This window comes from Peromyscus leucopus, chromosome 4, assembly GCF_004664715.2.
Source record: "Peromyscus leucopus breed LL Stock chromosome 4, UCI_PerLeu_2.1, whole genome shotgun sequence".
In the NCBI taxonomy this organism is placed as follows: Eukaryota; Metazoa; Chordata; class Mammalia; order Rodentia; family Cricetidae; genus Peromyscus; species Peromyscus leucopus.
The window spans coordinates 17,247,121-17,265,099 of NC_051066.1; positions in this window are offsets into that span (position 1 = coordinate 17,247,121).

The window sequence follows — 17,979 nt, forward strand, 5'->3', positions numbered from 1 at the left end:
CCTCCTCTTTTTTTTTTTTACTTTGCAGAATAATACAGTTTTTCTTCACCAAATTATGTGGATGTTAAAGGTTCTTTATTTTCTTTGTTTTTCTCAGTCTGTGGCATCCTTGACTATGATGCTTTAGTTGATATATAGCTATGATAGCCCCCCTTTATGTCAGATTTAAAAGTTCACTTATAATAAGCTTATCTAACACACTTGTTTTATATTTTTGGCATATTTTCCATAATATCTCACTGTTTTCTAACATTGTAGGCATATGGCAATGGGTCATTTTTATTGTTTTTGCTGGAAATTTGTTGTTCTGTCCTTTCTGTTTTGGTTTGTACAGGTAGATGTATGTACAACTTAAAATTCTCTCAAAATCTAATTTTAGTCTTCATTTTTCTTCTCTATTTTTCTCTACTCTTGAATTTTTACTTATTTTTCTGCTTATTGTGAGTTTACTTTATAGTCAAAACTGTAAGTTAAATCTTATTAGATTCATGTATGTGCACACATACATATGTCATGTAATCTGGGTATTTTAGCACAGGCATCAAATCTCAGCTCTTGGTAAGTACAAGCAGGTGGATTTAAAATATTCAAGTTTAGGTGGCATATATGAGATCCTGTTTTGATAGCTAACTAGACAAATAATCAAATAAGGGCATGGTGTCTTTTGCATTCTGTGCATGATTTATTTTGCTTAATATAGTATCTCCCACATGCATCCATGCTGTTGTACGTAACACGATTTATATTTTAAAAACACGTGTTAATGATTTGAGATGTGAAGTGTTTTCCAGAAGCTCATGTTTTCAATGTTTGTTCCCTCATTAGTGGCTATTTTGGAAGGATGTGAATCCTTTAGGAGATGAGTCCTAGCTAGTGAATGTAGTTCTCTAGGGACAGGCCTTCAAAGGCTCTGTCAGAGTCTCTGGTGATAGGCTGTAGTGTGGGCTTCTAGGTCTGTATCTTATGAACAATCCATTGCCCCATATTCTCACTGTCATAGAACAACTCTGCCATCCATTCCTTGCTATTATAGACTGATATCAGTAAGTTATTGTCATTTGATGGCTTATTACCTTTTACTATTCCCCAGATGTAAACACAGAAAGATTATTAATATAAACAAGTTCAAGTGTATTTCAGTTCTCTAGTGATGCATCTAAATTGCAAAGTGATTTTTAACCATGGAAAGCTATGTGCTGTGAGTGTCTGAGTAGCAAATACTGCTTTCATTGTGTAACAGGATCTAGTCTGTCACTCTGATATATATGTCCTGTAGTCATCATGTGGACTAAAGAAATGAGCTACTTATGATTACATTTTTGCTTTTTTTTTGTCCCAGCCATTTCTTTAATCCACAATGTCTAGAAAATGGGTTACATATCTAAGTCTCCTTTACAAGTTTACTAACTTGATGCCAATGATATTATTATTTATTATTCATTCTTAATACTTGGAATTTCCTCTGAAAGGTAGGATGAGTGTGAGAAGGAAGATTTATTTTTCTACAAATGTCACTTCTCTCTGTACTTGTGATATTCTTAAGTCTGACTTATCTTTTAACAGGACTTATTTATACCTGTGTCCTTTGCCTACCATACTCCTTTGCATTGGATTGTATTTGCTTAGTTAGTTAGGTCCCTACTACCATGGTTACGAACACTATTGTTGGCCTGTTGCTTATTGACTTGACATTGAAAGATAACTTGTGCTTATGCTTTTGTTCTTTCTAGCCAAGTAGTCATGGCATGTTTTATTGCACCAAATATAACAAAGCTTTGGAACAATATTTGCTGTTGTGAAAAATCAATTAATGAATGATATTTAATGGTAATTTATTTAGTCCAAGAAACATTGTTTTACTATCTTCAGATACTTTTGATCAATCTTTTCAAGATTATCCTCATAAATACATATGATGGTTTTGTTGAGAGTAATATTAAGTACTTATAAAACCTTGTTATGCATAACTGGGTGAGTGAAAATTTAACATCTTTTGACCTAAAAAATTCAAAATTTATTTAAATCTCATCCTGCTATTGTACTGAGGATAAGACTATTATAATAGGAAGGGTCAAAGTTGTTGAATCGTGTTCCACATATTAGAGACAAGTCAACTGCATAACCAGAGTTGAGGCTAGAAATAAAGTTAACATAAAAAACTGAGAGGTAGGGCTGAAAAGATATGCAATTTTTAGTATTACTCATCATAATACAATGTAAAGAGTACAAAGACACATTCAGTATAATAACCTACCTAAATAGAAACTTATTATAATTATTCCAAAAAGAAGAATGATATTTTCTTTTAAACTCACATCAGACAAATTGCTACTTAGTCCATAAATTTCCCAGTTCTATGAATGCTTTCATTGCCTACTAGAGAAAAAACTCTCTTGTAGAAGTTGAACAAAGTATATCCAACAGATTACACCAGGAAAAGAAAGCCTGGGCTTTTCATTCATGATCTGAGTGCCCCAGATTTTAAACTTTTCTGATTCACTTTTATCTTTTAAAAAAAATAACATCATTAAAAGATTGTCATAAAAGTTAAATTGTATGTGTGTGTAAATCACATGTGATAATTCTTGGCTCGTATTAATATACTGAGAGCTTTGTTGGTGTGTATTTTGTTGCATATTTAACAATACAAATTGAACAATGATCTTAAACAGAAAATATATCACTTTTTGAAAGACACGAGATCAGGTGATGGGAGGTGGGCAGGATCTGGGAAGAGATGGAGGAGGGAAAAGGATATGATCAAAATACGTTGAATGTAAAAAGAAATCTGTTTTAAATAAATTTTTAAAGGAAATAGGAGATAAAGGTTTTGAGAATAATTTAACAGGAACTACAAAAGGTTAATATTATGAACTTGAATATGATGAATTCCTTCTATATATGTGTGTGTATCTGTTGCCCTGCTCTTATATATAAATGAGCTTTATATATATGTACGTGTGTGTGTCTGATGCTCTGCTCTTATATATAAATAAACTTTATATATGTGTGTGTGTCTGTTGCTCTGCTATTATATATAAATAAACTTTATATATGTGTGTGTGTCTGTTGCTCTGCTCTTCAAAAAATGCTCTTCCCCTTTCTCTTCTGTTTTTTTTTTTAAATTTCCTCTCTGCTTTTATATTTTCTAATATTGTGTTTATTGTTTTTCTATTTTATTTTATTTATTTATATTTTTCCTGCTTGTATATCTGCACACATACCCAGTGCACTCAGAGGCCAGAAGAGGATGTTGGTTCTATTTGGGCTGGAGTTACAGAGAGTTGTTAGCTTTCACATGGATGCTGAGAATCAAACCCAGTTTACCCTGGATATCTTAGCTATTTTCCCTTCCTGAAGTTATCTATGTTTGTCCCTCTTAGGGTCCTCCTTTTTACCTAACTTCTCTGGGGTTGTGGATTGTAGCCTGGTTATGCTTTGCTTTGTGTCTAATATCCACTTATGAGTGAATATATACCATGTTTGTCTTTCTGGGGCTTGGTTACATCACTCAGGATGTTTTCTTCTAGTTCCATCCATTTGCCGACAAATTTCACGATGTCATTGTTTTTCCACAGAGTAATACTCCATTGTGTACCACATTTTCTTTATCTATTCTTCAGTTGAGGGATATCTTGGTTCTTTCCAGGTTCTGGCTACTACAAATAATGCTGCTATGAACATAGTTGAGCAAGTGTCCTTGTGGTATGGTTGAGCATCTTTTGGGTATATGCCCAAGAATAGTATAAACAGACATGTGGATCAATGGAATCGAAGACCCTGACATTAATTCACACACCTATGAACAACTGATTTTTGACAAAGAAGCCAACATTGGACAATGGAAAAATGAAAGCATCTTCAACAAATGGTACTGGCACAACTGGATGTCAACATGTAGGAGAAGGCAAATAGATCCTTATCAGTCACTGTGCACAAAACCCAAGTCCAAATTGATCAAAGACCTCAACATAAATCCAGTTACACTGAAGCTGATAGAAGAGAAAGTGGGAAATAGCCTTGAATGCATCGGCACAGGAGACCTCTTCCTAAATATAAGATGTAGCACAGACACTGAGAACAACAATTAATAAATGGGACCTCCTGAAACTGAGAAGCTTCTGTAAGGCAAAGGACACAGTCAATAAGACAAACAACAGCTTACAGAATGGGAAAAGATCTTTATTTTACCAATGCCACATCTGATAGAGGACTGATCTCTAAAATATATAAAGAACTCAAGAAACTAGACACCAAAATACAAAATAACTCAATTAAAAAATGTGGTACAGATATAAACAGAGAATTCTCAACAGAAGAATCTCAAAAGGCCAAAAGACATTTAAGGAATTGCTCAACATCCCTAGTCATCAGGGAAATGCAAATCAAAACGACCTTAAGATAACCATCTTACACCTGTCAGAATGGCTAAGATAAAAACACTGATGAGAGCTCATGTTGGACAGGATGTGGAGTAAGGGGAACACTTCTCCACTATTGGTAGGAAGGCAAACTTTTACAGCAACTCTGGAAATCAGTATGGTGGTTTCTCAGAAAATTGGGAATGTAAACACACACACACACACACACACACACACACACACACACATACACACACATATATATTTGCATATGTGCATACATATTTGACATTTTATCCATATACATGTGCATATATTCTTGGTTGTTTATCAATGTATATTTAATGATTAAGTTAACATTTTGTTCTGAATTATTCTTTGAGAATAGTTTTCCTTATGAATCATGGTCTGGTATGCAGAGAATGTTCATAAATAGAGAAAAATCTCTATTTTGACTTTTTAAAAAATATCTTCCCAAAGTCTTTTCAGATATAGGAATAAAGGATATTAGTGTGGTGTTCCCATGTTACAAAGGTATCTGAGACAGTGGTTTATGATTGCCTCTATTCTTTTTTCTTAGTCCCTTGTGTCCCAGTAAGGTGCTGTCTCAAATACATTCTCTTGATTACACATCTCACTGCCCTGCAGCAAACTTTTCATTCATGAGGCAGAAACTTATTTCACATGTTCTTTTCCATCTGTTTAAAAAATCAGTGCTATCATTATTATCTTGTATGACACAGGTGATATCCGAGTACTTATCATCTCTTGAAAAGGCTATTCTTCTTTGCAGTTACTTCACACTGAATAAAGATGCAAGCTATTCATCAGCTGAAACTAACATCAGGCCGGCTGTGCCCTATTGAGGGTAAAAAGTAAAAATAACTAGATATAATTTTTCAGTGAGTTAGTACATCTATAGGAAACAGGACAATTCATGCTAGGGAACATGTAGATTTAAAAATGTTACTTAATTTCTTTAATTATGACTAAAGTCAATATTTTAGACTTAAAAAGTCAGTAATCCATGGTCTCCATTGTCTAAAGCAGAGATCTCAGTTGGTTTTCCTTAGTTCCAGTAACATCTGATGTAAGGCCTGTGTTGCTCTGTGGAGCATAGCAGGAGCACCCTGGGAAGGGACACGTTTCTGATGTGTTTATTCTTTCATAATTGAAAATCTCACCAAATACATGTACGTGCAATTTTACTCATTCCTTAAAAACATGACCTTTACTAAAAAGTAAAAGAAAGAAGAGATTTATTAATTTAAATAAGTTTACAGTTGATTGACAGAGAAATTCATATATTTCATGCATGGCTGTTTTTAAATCATGTGGGGGGAAAAGGCGTATTTCCAAGTTGGTAGTGCATGAGCTGCAGTTTATTAGGAGGAAGGATGGCTCTAGGAAGTGTCCTTAAACTGTGTATAATATAATGAAAATGACTTGGCATGATGTAGCAGAAAAAATAAAGAGAATTTCATTTAAAAATGACTGTACAAGCTGAGGCTCAAATAAAAGAACTGGTTTGTAAGTTGAGCAAATGAAGGCAGTTTGATTTTGCTCCAGTGCCAAGTGAAAGGAGATGTAGAAGTTGGGGTAAGATTGAGGAGAGGCACGCAGGATTCAGGGCCTGATGTATTCTGAACTGCAAGCAGGAAAAAGAGCAAACAAACTCAGAAGCAGATTCTTCATGTTGTCAAAGCACGTCCCAGAGACACACTTCCTTGAGCAAGGAAACACCTTCTAAGCTTCCCCAAATGGCCACCAACTGGAGATGAATATTTAAATGTCCAGACTAGAGGACACACCACATTCAAATCACATGTCCACTGTATGTTCTCTCTCTTTATTCTTTGTCCCATCACTCTATTCTCTGGGGGTGGAAATGGTGTTTTCACTCAATTGATCATTAATAAACTTTTATTGGAAGGGCTGTGAATGAATGACGTGAATAAAATGTGTTGAACTAACTGGTATATATGCACAGATTGAACCTGTGAATTTTTAAATTATTTCCTTTGTTTTGGGAGATTATAATATAATTTCATCATTTCTTCCTTTCTTTTCATTTCTCCAATCTCTTTTGTGTACCCTCCTTGATATTTTTCTTTTCTTTTCTTTTTTTTTTTTTTTTTTTTTTGGTTTTTCGAGACAGGGTTTCTCTGTGTAGCTTTGCGCCTTTCCTGGAACTCACTTGGTAGCCCAGGCTGGCCTCGAACTCACGGAGATCCGCCTGCCCCTGCCTCCCGAGTGCTGGGATTAAAGGCGTGCGCCACCACCGCCCGGCCGATATTTTTCAAATTTACTTCCTCTACTTCCATAATTGTTGATATAAAATGTTGATGTTGATATATATATATCAACAATTGTGAAAAAGAGGGCCTGAATATACATACATAATATAACACACACACACACACACACACACACACACACACACACACACACATATAGTTACTTGTTTATGCTATTATTGCTCACACAGAGCCTTTAGTCTCCTGAACCACATACATAGATTTTAGCATATTCTCACTTCTTTTTTGCATATTAAGTAAGATTTTCCTTCTGTGATACATTTCTTGGTCATTAAATGTTCCAGTGTAGATGTTCAAGACAGTTCTATTATCTATTATTAATATATAGTGAGCTATTTATGTCTATAGTGAGCTCTTTATGTCTCTTTCCATAGTTATTTTTTCTCCTTGGTGTTCTTTCATATATCTAGCTTTCATATATCTAAAGTCACACAATTCTAGATTGCTAAATATGATTCTTCCTGTTTCTTTGTTCAAAGCATTTACTTCTTGTATGGAACTCATAGATGAATCTTGGGAATGATTACTGCTTTCCCTGGAAGTAAACATAGATCATGTCATGTTGGCCTGCATGGAAAAGTGTAACTTCTGGAGCACATGGATAGTCATAGCCAAAACTCCTCTAAAATACACTGTGTTCATACATATTTTCAAATCTGATTTCAAGTCATAAGATTTCAATCAATGTGACACAAAGCCATTGACTAAACCTTCACTCAGTCTATTATACTGGAAGTTACATTGGTCACCATCATCCCAAACACTTTTCATGAATGATGAAAATTTCTAACTTTTAAATTCAGTTCACAGAAAAATCTAATGAAGGGGAAGTTCTAAGTGAGGTTTATAAGACAGGATTATTGTGCTTATAGGTACCATCACCATCTCCACCTGTGAAAATTGAGAACTACTAACATTCTTGTAAATATCCTGGCAGCTATGTACCTACGTTCTCATACACAATTGCTGTATCCTCCCTAGAAAGGAATTTTCTTGAGATCATATTGTGGGTGTCAGATAAGAATTGTGAGCTGGGTGCTGTGTATACATTCATGGGAATGTGAATACAGGCACAAAGAATTATCAGTTGCCCTTACACTCAGAAAATATGTGCATATCCCTCCCCCACCTTTACCTCTTCAGTTCAGCATGGTCTTAGATGCCATGTCAGAAATTCAGTAAAAGAAGTTATTTTCCAATGGATAGAATAATTAAAGGAGCCTAAGGGCTTCCAAAGTCAGTTTTCTGCCCAGTGTCTCTGCCTGCCTCATGCTGACCTGATTTCCAGGACATGCTAGGGGAAATTTTTACCTCTGTGCTTCAGTCCCTGTGGCTTGTGCCTTATTTTCCATGCAGGCAGGAGCTGTGGCTTGTCTTGTTACTTTCTCTTGTGAAAGACCTGCCTCCAGGCCAATGTGTCAAGTTATCTCACTGCCTTTGAAGCCACACTGTGCATGGCTGCTTTTGCCTCATCTCAATTCCTACCTGCCAGCAAAAGATTTTGCCTGAGAAGTCCTAAATAGGGGCCCTGAAGAGTTATCTACCTAGGATGGTATTCTCTCTGTAGGCACTGGAGAGTCTATTCCAAATCATGCTTTTCATCAGTTACAGTAATTTTTCTGGTTCAAATGTCTAATATTAAAATAGAAAAAGATATTTTGCTAGTTGAAGAAGCATCCCTTTCACAGTTTGACAATAAAAATGTTTTTGAATAGGTACTTGGTAAGAAAAATTGTGATGTATGGTATTAAATTGCACGAGAAAAGGAGAGAGCCACTACCATGCCTTAAATTGACTACAACATTAGGCAATAAAAGAATATTTGGGGAGAAAGGGGAGGGTAAGCAAAGTTTGGGCAGCTCTTAAAAACACTTCAATTGAAATTAATTCAGAGAGATTTAGTATTTTAACACATTTATAAACATTTTAACTGAATATATGGATTTTGCCTACTCTTCTTTTATATTCTGGAGGGGAGAGACTCAGTCTCTTATGGTAAAGTCAGTAATTATAATTGCTGGATGGTTGCTGTAGCTTTTAGTAACAACTGCCTTTTCCCAGGTTGCCTGTGGTGGGGGGTTCTGTTCTATAAAATAGCTTTTTGCCATCCTTCAAAATGAAAGTAACTGTTCCTTTAATTGGAGAAACAGTTGTAGGTAGTTTTGCCCCTGGGCTGTGATTTGCTAGCCCCTTCCTTGGTCACGTTTGGGATCAATGCAGGGACTTTTGCTTGTTTATTTCACTAGAGGAAAAGATACAACAGAATATGTTAAAACAAGAAATGATCACCTGGGCCTCTGGAACACAGAATCCTTAGTTCTGAGACTAGCTGACTGTGTCATATTAGAATGACATAAGGCTTTTCTGTGCCTATATTTTCACTTTTAATATCATAGTTGGGGCAAAGTCTTTCAGGAAAAACTTCTGCACTGTGCCTTAGATGACATGACTTCTTTCACACCTACCTCTGGTCAAGGAAAGATCACTGGTAACTAATTTTAAGCCCCTAGTACTTAGGAAGTTTATTATAATCTAAGTGTACCCAGGCCACTGTGTATAATTACTATCTGACAGCAGGATACTGAAGGGTCCTAACTCTGGGGCCAAGGTCAGAGGGCTCCAAGGGATTGGAAGATTAAAAAGATATGTGGGACTGCATGCAGATGCAACATATTTTACCTAATCTGGGTTAAGGTACCCATCTTGGTCTCAATAACATATTTATATAAAACCAAGACAAGAGTGGCACTTTACTCAAATAATTATATAACAGTTCACATGCTTGTTTACTGTTGAGAATCCTGAATATCCAGTGTCAGCTATTTTGTGTTGATTAATAGTCCTGTGATTGTTAGTATTAGCTCTTTTGACCCATACTGGGTATCTAGATCAGTGCCATGCTCTCTAGACATAGATTGGAACTCAACTCCCTATAGACTTCCAGCAGGCCTGAAGCACCAAGAAGAATGGAAATAAGGAGACGGAGCAAGACTGCTTTATGAACACCGAAATGCCGTTCTAAAAGAGTTACACAGCTGTGGACTTAGGAGAAACATTAGTAGCCAGACAAGATGAGTTTAGCCTACAGGTCAAGAGATAATATATTAACCTTATTCCTATAAGTAAACGTTGTTGGTTGTAGCACCCTCCCCTGCACACAGCTGGGCTCTGCCTCAGCTGGACCATGAGGCTATTGTGCCAGACCATCCTCACAAACAAGGCTCAAATGGGGACTTTCCTATCACTGCCAGATGAAGTCATGTATGTCACAGAGATGTGTACGGAATTTTTAAGAAGCCTGCTGCAAACTATTGAAAATATGTCTCATTTTCATGCCTTGGAGCTTCTAGATCAGAACTAACTAGTGCATTTAATCAATTTAGTATATATACCAAGTTAATCATGTATATCATATTTAAAATAATAATTAAAATATATAATTTTAACATGCATAAATATGATAGAAAAAACAACATGGTAGCATTTTGGTGATTATAAACATTAATTGCTGATTGTAAACAATTTGAAAACATTTCTGTTACTCTGATGAGGCCTATCTTTAACTGTAATGCCGTGATGACCATCACATGTTCAAGTGAAGCACACCTCTCATCTCAGTAGGAGCTGTAGCCGCAGTGGATTCCGGGATTGAGGAGTCCGGTGGCTTATTAACTTATGTGACACATGAAATTTTTATGAATACCAAGCTGTGTCAATGTCTCAAAGCGATATTTTAGAAAGATAAAAGGTAACGCATTAGCCCCTTCAGTGGCCTCCTTTCAATCCTATGAACTTGTCCAATGCTTCAACACTCCTCCATCTCTTCAGCTGTTCTCATTTCTAAGGTCTATCTCTCTCTTTTCATTTCAGTCACATCTTTTCTCATTTAGTTCACTCTTGCCCTGCTCCTACAAACAACCTTACAGTTTTCCTGGTACTCTCTTCTCCATAGTTCTTTCTCTGTACAGTTACCATTATTTTAAGGACTCCCATGTACATGCAAAATTATGATGAAATTGTATTCTTTTCTTCTTATGTGATTTTAATGTGGTTGGTCACATTGCAGTCATGAAGCAGAAAATGATGACTGCTTGAGGACAGTTTGCTGTTTGTTTGTATTTCATGGATTCTCTGTTTTATATAGGTAGTCTAAGAATCAGGCAAACGAGTGATTGCATATGTGGAGACTTATTGGATCTGATCTGATGCTGTGAATCTTTAAAAGACATAAAAGGATTCTGTGGGGCAGCAGAAGGTGGGCCACTGTAGCTTGAGAGCTTCTCTCCAGGTTCCCCAAGCCCCGCAGTCCCACAATCCACTTATAAAATAATCACTCAGACGCTTATATCACTTATAAACTGTATGGCCGTGGCAGGCTTCTCGCTAACTGTTCTTTTATCTTAAATTAACCCATTTTTATAAATCTATAGCTTGCCACGTGGCTGGTGGCTTACCGGCGTCTCTACATGCTCTTCTCCTGGCGGTCGCTGCAGTGTCTCTCTCAGCCTTCCGCTTCCCAGAATTCTCCTCTCTCCTTGTCCCACCTACCTCCTGCCTGGTCATTGGCCATCAGTGTTTTATTTACATAGAGTGATATCCACAGCAGGCCACACCACACTGGAGCATGGCATCTGCCTTTATGGAGCTCCTGAATGAATAGTACTTATTATGTAAGACTTAGATAAGGAAATCATTTAAGCTAGAGTTTAATGACTCAAGAATGGCAGAATTAATGTAAATGAATAGCACTAGAAAAGATAAGATCAAACAGGTGATGGAATTGTTGTGAAAATGAGAGTGTGGGTTCCATAGACACTGATTTTTCAAAGTAAGCAGAGAAACATAGGGTTTGTGATATTAATCTTGTCAATGATGGGATTTAGAAATATCAAGGAAACAAGTGTCTGAGCATGTCTCTAAGGGATTATCTATTTTAAGTTAAGTTAATTACGGTGGGAAGACCTACCCTAAATGTGTGTGATAACAATTCCATAGGCTGGGATCTCAAAGTCAACAAAAAAACAAAACAAAACAAAAAAAAAGTCAATGGAATACAAGCATTTATCTTTCTCTACTTCCTGGCTATGGCTGCCAAGTGATCATGTGCTTCCTGTTCCCATCATTTATTCACTACTGCAATAGACATATCACTTGGAACTACAGAGCAAAATAAACCCCCTTCCTTAAATAGCTTTTGTCAGTTATTAATCTAGGGATAGTACAGGTAACCGGTACAGGCTTAAAGTAAATATTTTGTCTACATTTTCTTAAAAGATTTAAAATTAAGGTGTACTTAGATTATTTTCTACTTCTCTATCCACTTTCCCACCCATCTCAAACATCCCTTCAACCCTTCTCAAATTGTTGGCTACTCTGTGTTTATTATTGTTACATATATAAAAACAATCTGCTGAGTCCATTTTCTGTGGCTTATATGTATATGATTTCATGTCAGACTATTTTGTGTTGGATAATCAATTGGAGCATGTATCCATAACAGACACTAATTCTCTCTCTCAGTAGCTCCTGGTTGTCTTTTTCTAGGGTTAAGACCCCATGATATTTCCCCCTTTGTAGTGGCATGCCTACTGATACAGTTATTGTTTGGGGCTTGTTTAGACAGCCATTTGTTGAGGTGTCATGAGTGTAGAGTCCCTGTCATTTCTAGTTTTTTGCAGACCCAATCTCACACTAGACTTCCTGGTCCTCTGCTCTTGCAATCTTTCTGCTCCTTCTTCCTTAAAGTTCCTTGAGCTTTAGGTGCAGGAGTTTTGTTATAGATGCACCAAATGGGGATGGGTCCCACATCATCCATTGATCTATATGATATTAACTGTTGTCGTTATCTGTAACATTTCCTATTTGCTGGAAACAGATTTTTGATGAGGGGTGAGATCTACACTTCTCTGTGGTTAGAAGGAGAAGTTTGAGAATATAGCCAAGATTGCACCAATCTAGTGAAGTATTGGGTTCTTTTTTAAGATGATCATGACCTCACTTGTCCTGTTGGTAAATTACTTTAAACTTAAAAAATATTCTGCGTGTTACTAGAAACATCACATCTATCAGGACAACACATTACAGGAATTTTTATTGTCTGTTTGGATTTTTCTTTTTTAAATCTGAGAATTTTTTAAAATTTCTTTTTTATATCTGTGAATAATTCATTACAGAAGAAAAGCTTATTCACTGTGGAAATGTATGCATTAAAGTATTCATGGCCAGGCTTTAATTAAACCTTTTTATTACAGTTGATGAAATGTAAACAAGAGAGGTCATGGTAAATAATTTAAATTTGATAAGATTTGATATAGCCATTGGCCAAATAGATGTATGGCTCTAAAATAAAGAGACACCAAGAATCTATGAGGGGTAAAGAGAGCTTAATGAGAATTGGGTCATAAGGTTCACGGTAGTGGAAGTTTTAGATCTCAGAGCTGAGGGCAAGCTTGGAGATGGGGAAATACTTAGGTATCTGTGTAGAGCCAATTAAAAGCTAAGACAGAACTATTCAAAAGGATAAGAGCTCTCCCAGAAACTGACCTGACCATCATTGCACCAACTAGCAGATCTTGGTGTACAGAAATCTGAAACCCCAATATAGATATAGAAGCATGCATTTTATAAGAGGAACAGGAACCCATGAAGACTGTGGAATTTTAGTGAGTTTGTGATGTTTATTCATGTTCAGCATTTTCAAGGGGATCAAGAGGATGCTAAGTTTCAAAATCAGTTTGAAAGTACAGGAATGTATATTGTCACTAAACACCTAGATGGTATATTAATCAGGGTTTTCTAGAGGACCAGAATCAATACATATACATATATATATATGTGTGTGTGTGTGTGTGTGTGTGTGTGTGTGTGTGTGTGTGAGCTCTATCTATCTATCTATCTATCTATCTATCTATCTACCTACCTACCTACCTACCTACCTACCTACCTACCTATCTATCTATCTATCTATCTATCTATCTATCTATCTATCTATCTATCTATCTATCTATCTATCTTTTAATACAGCCATTGACCAAATAGATGAATAGCTCTAAAATTAAAACACCAAAGACCTTACGATAGACAAGGAGAGCTTAATGAGATTTAGGCCATAAGTGCTGGAAGTTTTATATGAACTTGTATTACAATGGCTCACAGGCTGTGGTCTACCAATCCAGCAATGGCTGTCTACCAACAGAAAGTCCAAGAATACAGTAGTTCAGTCCACGGGGCTGGATGTCTCATCTGGTTTTCAGTATATACTGGACTCCTAAGGAAGAAGGCTCTAATGTCTGTGAAGGAATTAACTTTCCAAGGAGAATGAAAGTAAGAACAACAAAAGCAGAAGATTTCTTCTTCCATGTCCTTTATATAGGCTTCCAATTTAAGGTGTGGTTTAGGTTAAAGGTGGATCTACCTACTTCGAAAGATCTGGCTTAAAGTTTGGTCTTCCCAGTACAAATGATTTAACTAAGACAAATGAATCACAGGTTTACCCAGCTGCCCGGGTTTTAGTTAATTCTAGATGTGGACACCAAGAAAGCCATCACAGATGATCATACTGAAAGCTTTTGTGAAGAATTATGTGCTTCCTGTGGATGCCCTATACACATATGAATATTGGTAAAAATTTACCATATTGATTTCATAATATAATGAGAAAATTGTCATATGTACTTATTGAAAAAATTTATTTGCAGTCTTAGACATTAAGGAGATTCAATATGCTAAGCACTATGTATTTTAAAAATAAAAATTTTATTAATTTTGAAAATCTATCTTTATATATGATGTATTTTTTTTTTAATCATATTTACTCCCCTGACTTCTACCATTGACTCCTCTTGGATTCTCTTGTGGGTTTTTTGTTTGTTTGTTTGTATTGTTTTCTGTTATAGTCTCATGTAGGCTGCCTCAAAATCACTATGTAGCTAAAAAAGTCCCTGAACTGAACTTCTGATCCTCCTGCCTCTACCTCCCAAGTGTTGGGATTCCAGACATGCACCACCATGCCCAGCTGCTGGCTAGAGATTTAAAACTGAGTTATTGGTTTGCCATCAAAATTACTGAGATGTACAACCAATTTTTCTAATGCTTGAATAGGTAGGGCATGAATATTTTTGCAAATGAGCAATTCACACATTAATAAATCAAAGATGTTTGGAGTATAAAGGGGTCTTAGAACCATCTTTTTAATACCTTCTTTCCATTACAGGTGGAATATTTTAGGCACATAAAGTTCAATTCTAGAGCTTAAACTCAAATACACAAAATTAAATAACCTGTTTTTTTAATGCAATTGTGTTGATGTTTAGTCTTTTCCATAGTCTGGATCTCTCCCTTCTCTTCCCTCCTCCGTCCTCACTCTGTATTTTTGAATAATCTCCTATAAGAAAAGTATAAATGGATGAACAATGATGGCCTATGCTAGTGGCTTTGACTTCACTATACATGCAAATCAATTGGAGATATCATAAAAATGCAAATTATGACCCTATTGGTCTAAAATGGGAGCCAAGTTTCTGAGGTTTATAAACCAGTTAATTCTAATCCTAAAATCCAGTTTTGTACATTTGGACCTTCCTTTCAACAATTGTTCTGTGTGTTGGAACTGCCAAACATCTCAGAATATAGTACTTTCTTTGTAACTTTCCTAGTTAACACTTTCATAACTATCTCTTTTCTATGTGTGACCCTTGACAAGCAAAATAAGCTAAATTACATATGATTCAGAGGAAAAGTAGACAATGACGGAAGCGAAGAGGTGGTTAGTTATGTTAATCTTGAAAGCCTTTCCAATGCAAAACACCTGAGTTTTTTCATAGACAGAAATTAGTTTAGATAAGTTACTGGGGAACTTTCAAGTCATTTTGTAACTAATACTAATACTAAATGACATCCGCAAAATAGACATTTTAGGATATAATTGCAAGCATTCCACAAGATGGCAGTAAGGCCCTATGTTTATCATTTTTCTTAACCCTTGCCAAATACACATTTCCTCAGTAGTTTTAGAACTTTGAATTATACAATAATTTGCAATGTAAAAGGTGAATCAAACTAAAGTGAAGTTACAATTTTCTAAGAGGAGTTATGTTTTTTTTTTTTTTAATTTTATTTTATCATCAATCTTCACATAAGGATCCTAATTCCAGAATGTAAAAGTGTAGTAGGATTTTAGGTTTCTCAGTCAGAGTAAACAGAATATCTTTTCATTGAAATATTTTAAAATAAAAGAAAATGGATGACTGTAGTTAAAATCTTAAACACATTATCTAACTCCATCTTGGTCATTTGCTTTTATTTAAGAAATATTTTTAAAATATTATCTGTTAAAAGAGAATAAATATAAGCGAATCCATTGTTGTGGTAATTTATCAATTTAGGACAAATGGTGGGTGATAACATTAATTCATACTGTTTTACAAAGCTACAAACACTAAAGAAACTGCATTTCTAAAACTTGTTTGCATGCATTTTCTATTCTAAGTCAATCTCAGCACATTATATAGTCAAGAATTCAGAAAGTTAAAAGACATTTATTGGATGATATTAAAGGCTTTTGTGTAAATAAGAAAAAATGGGTAATTCTCTAGCCTTCAGGAATTCATTGTAGGTGTGTATAGACATCATGCTTCACAGTATACTGGCAGTGGCAAAACTGAGACTTGTTTCCTATATATCGCCTTATCTTATTCATTTATTGGCTTTGGGACTTAGTTTCTTTTATATACATACATATATATATATATATATATAGTTATATATATAGTTTATATATAGTTATATACAATAAAAGATATATATCTTCACATAGTGGCTCACAACCATCTGTAACTCCAGTTCTGGGTGCCCTAACATACTCTCCTGGTCTTTGTGGGCACCCGGAAAACCTGTGATGCTGGTAAACACCCCACACATAAAAAATAAAAAATGCTGAATATATATACACATACCCCCACACATGCATATGTTGATTTTATTTCCTTTTTTATTTAAAAAAATTTTTTTTTCCTATTTTACATGCCAATCCCAGTTTCCTCTTCCTCCCCTTCTCTTCCCCAAGCTCCACCCACCCAACCCCCACCCATTTCTCAGAGAGGGTAAGGTCTCCCTGAGGAAGTCAACAAAGTCTGGCATATTAAGTTGAGGCAGGACCAAGCCCCCTCCACCCCCAACCCCCACCCTGTGTCAAGGCTTTGCAAGGTATCCCACCCTAGGGAATGCATTCCAAAAAGCTGTCTCATGCACCTGGGATAAGTTCTGGTCTCATTGACAGGGGCTGCTTTACATTCATGAGAAAATACAATGAAGTAAATGTGAAAGTTGAAGGAAGTACATGATAAACAGAGGTCACAATTATCTATAGCAGATGACAACATCTTCAGACTTTTTAAGATTTCTTTTGGTCTAGGTTGGCCATAGAAAGAATTCATGAGCTGTATTTGTTTTAAAATCGCTAAATGAGGGAGTGGCAAGGTGAACTGCCACATGAGCAGAGAAAGCATGTGGCTGATGTTTGTAGTCTTGAAATAACTTCATAGAGAGTCCTTGTGCCACAATTGCTGTTTCATTAGGTCCTCAGTGAGAAAAATAAGTAACAAACAAAATAATTCTGCTTAGCAGATGGTGTAGGTATCTTAGAGGAACATGGAGTGTAGATGGATGTAGTTAATTACTGGTTACTCCAGTCCCTGGCAGTACCGGTGCCCACCTTATCCCTACCATTTGACCTCATTTCTCTTATTAGCCTCCTTTTCTTTCTATTCTCTTTTTGTTATCCCTTTTCCTTCATCTTCCTTGCCTTCATGCCTGTGTCATACAAGGCCGTCCACTTCCACGCATGGCTCTCCAGACCCCTATCTTCCTGCAGATCTGCGCTTACAGAATACTTAGGTGAGCATTATTCTATTCTTATCATTGTGACCTGGGACTAAGGAGGTACGTTACTTCACACATTCCATTCTATATTCTAGATCCCTGTGGATGAGAAGATTTTACTGTTTGGTTCTTCTCCTCATTTCTAGTAATTTTTTTGAATGACCAAAAAAAAAAAAAAATCTTGCTTTAGATGAAGTCACATAGAATCACTACATTTTTAAATATTCAGTTGTTAAGTAGCATAAATATTGACTACTTGGGCTTTGTTCAGTGTCTGCTGTCCATGCTCCAAAATTCAGACTTTCTTCATAGACCTTCCACCGACAGTCACATTTGTGGCTGTAGGTTGTTATAATATATTGAGTTTCAGAGACAGATACTGTGTGTTTTATTTGATTTGTTATTATAGACTATATTAGATG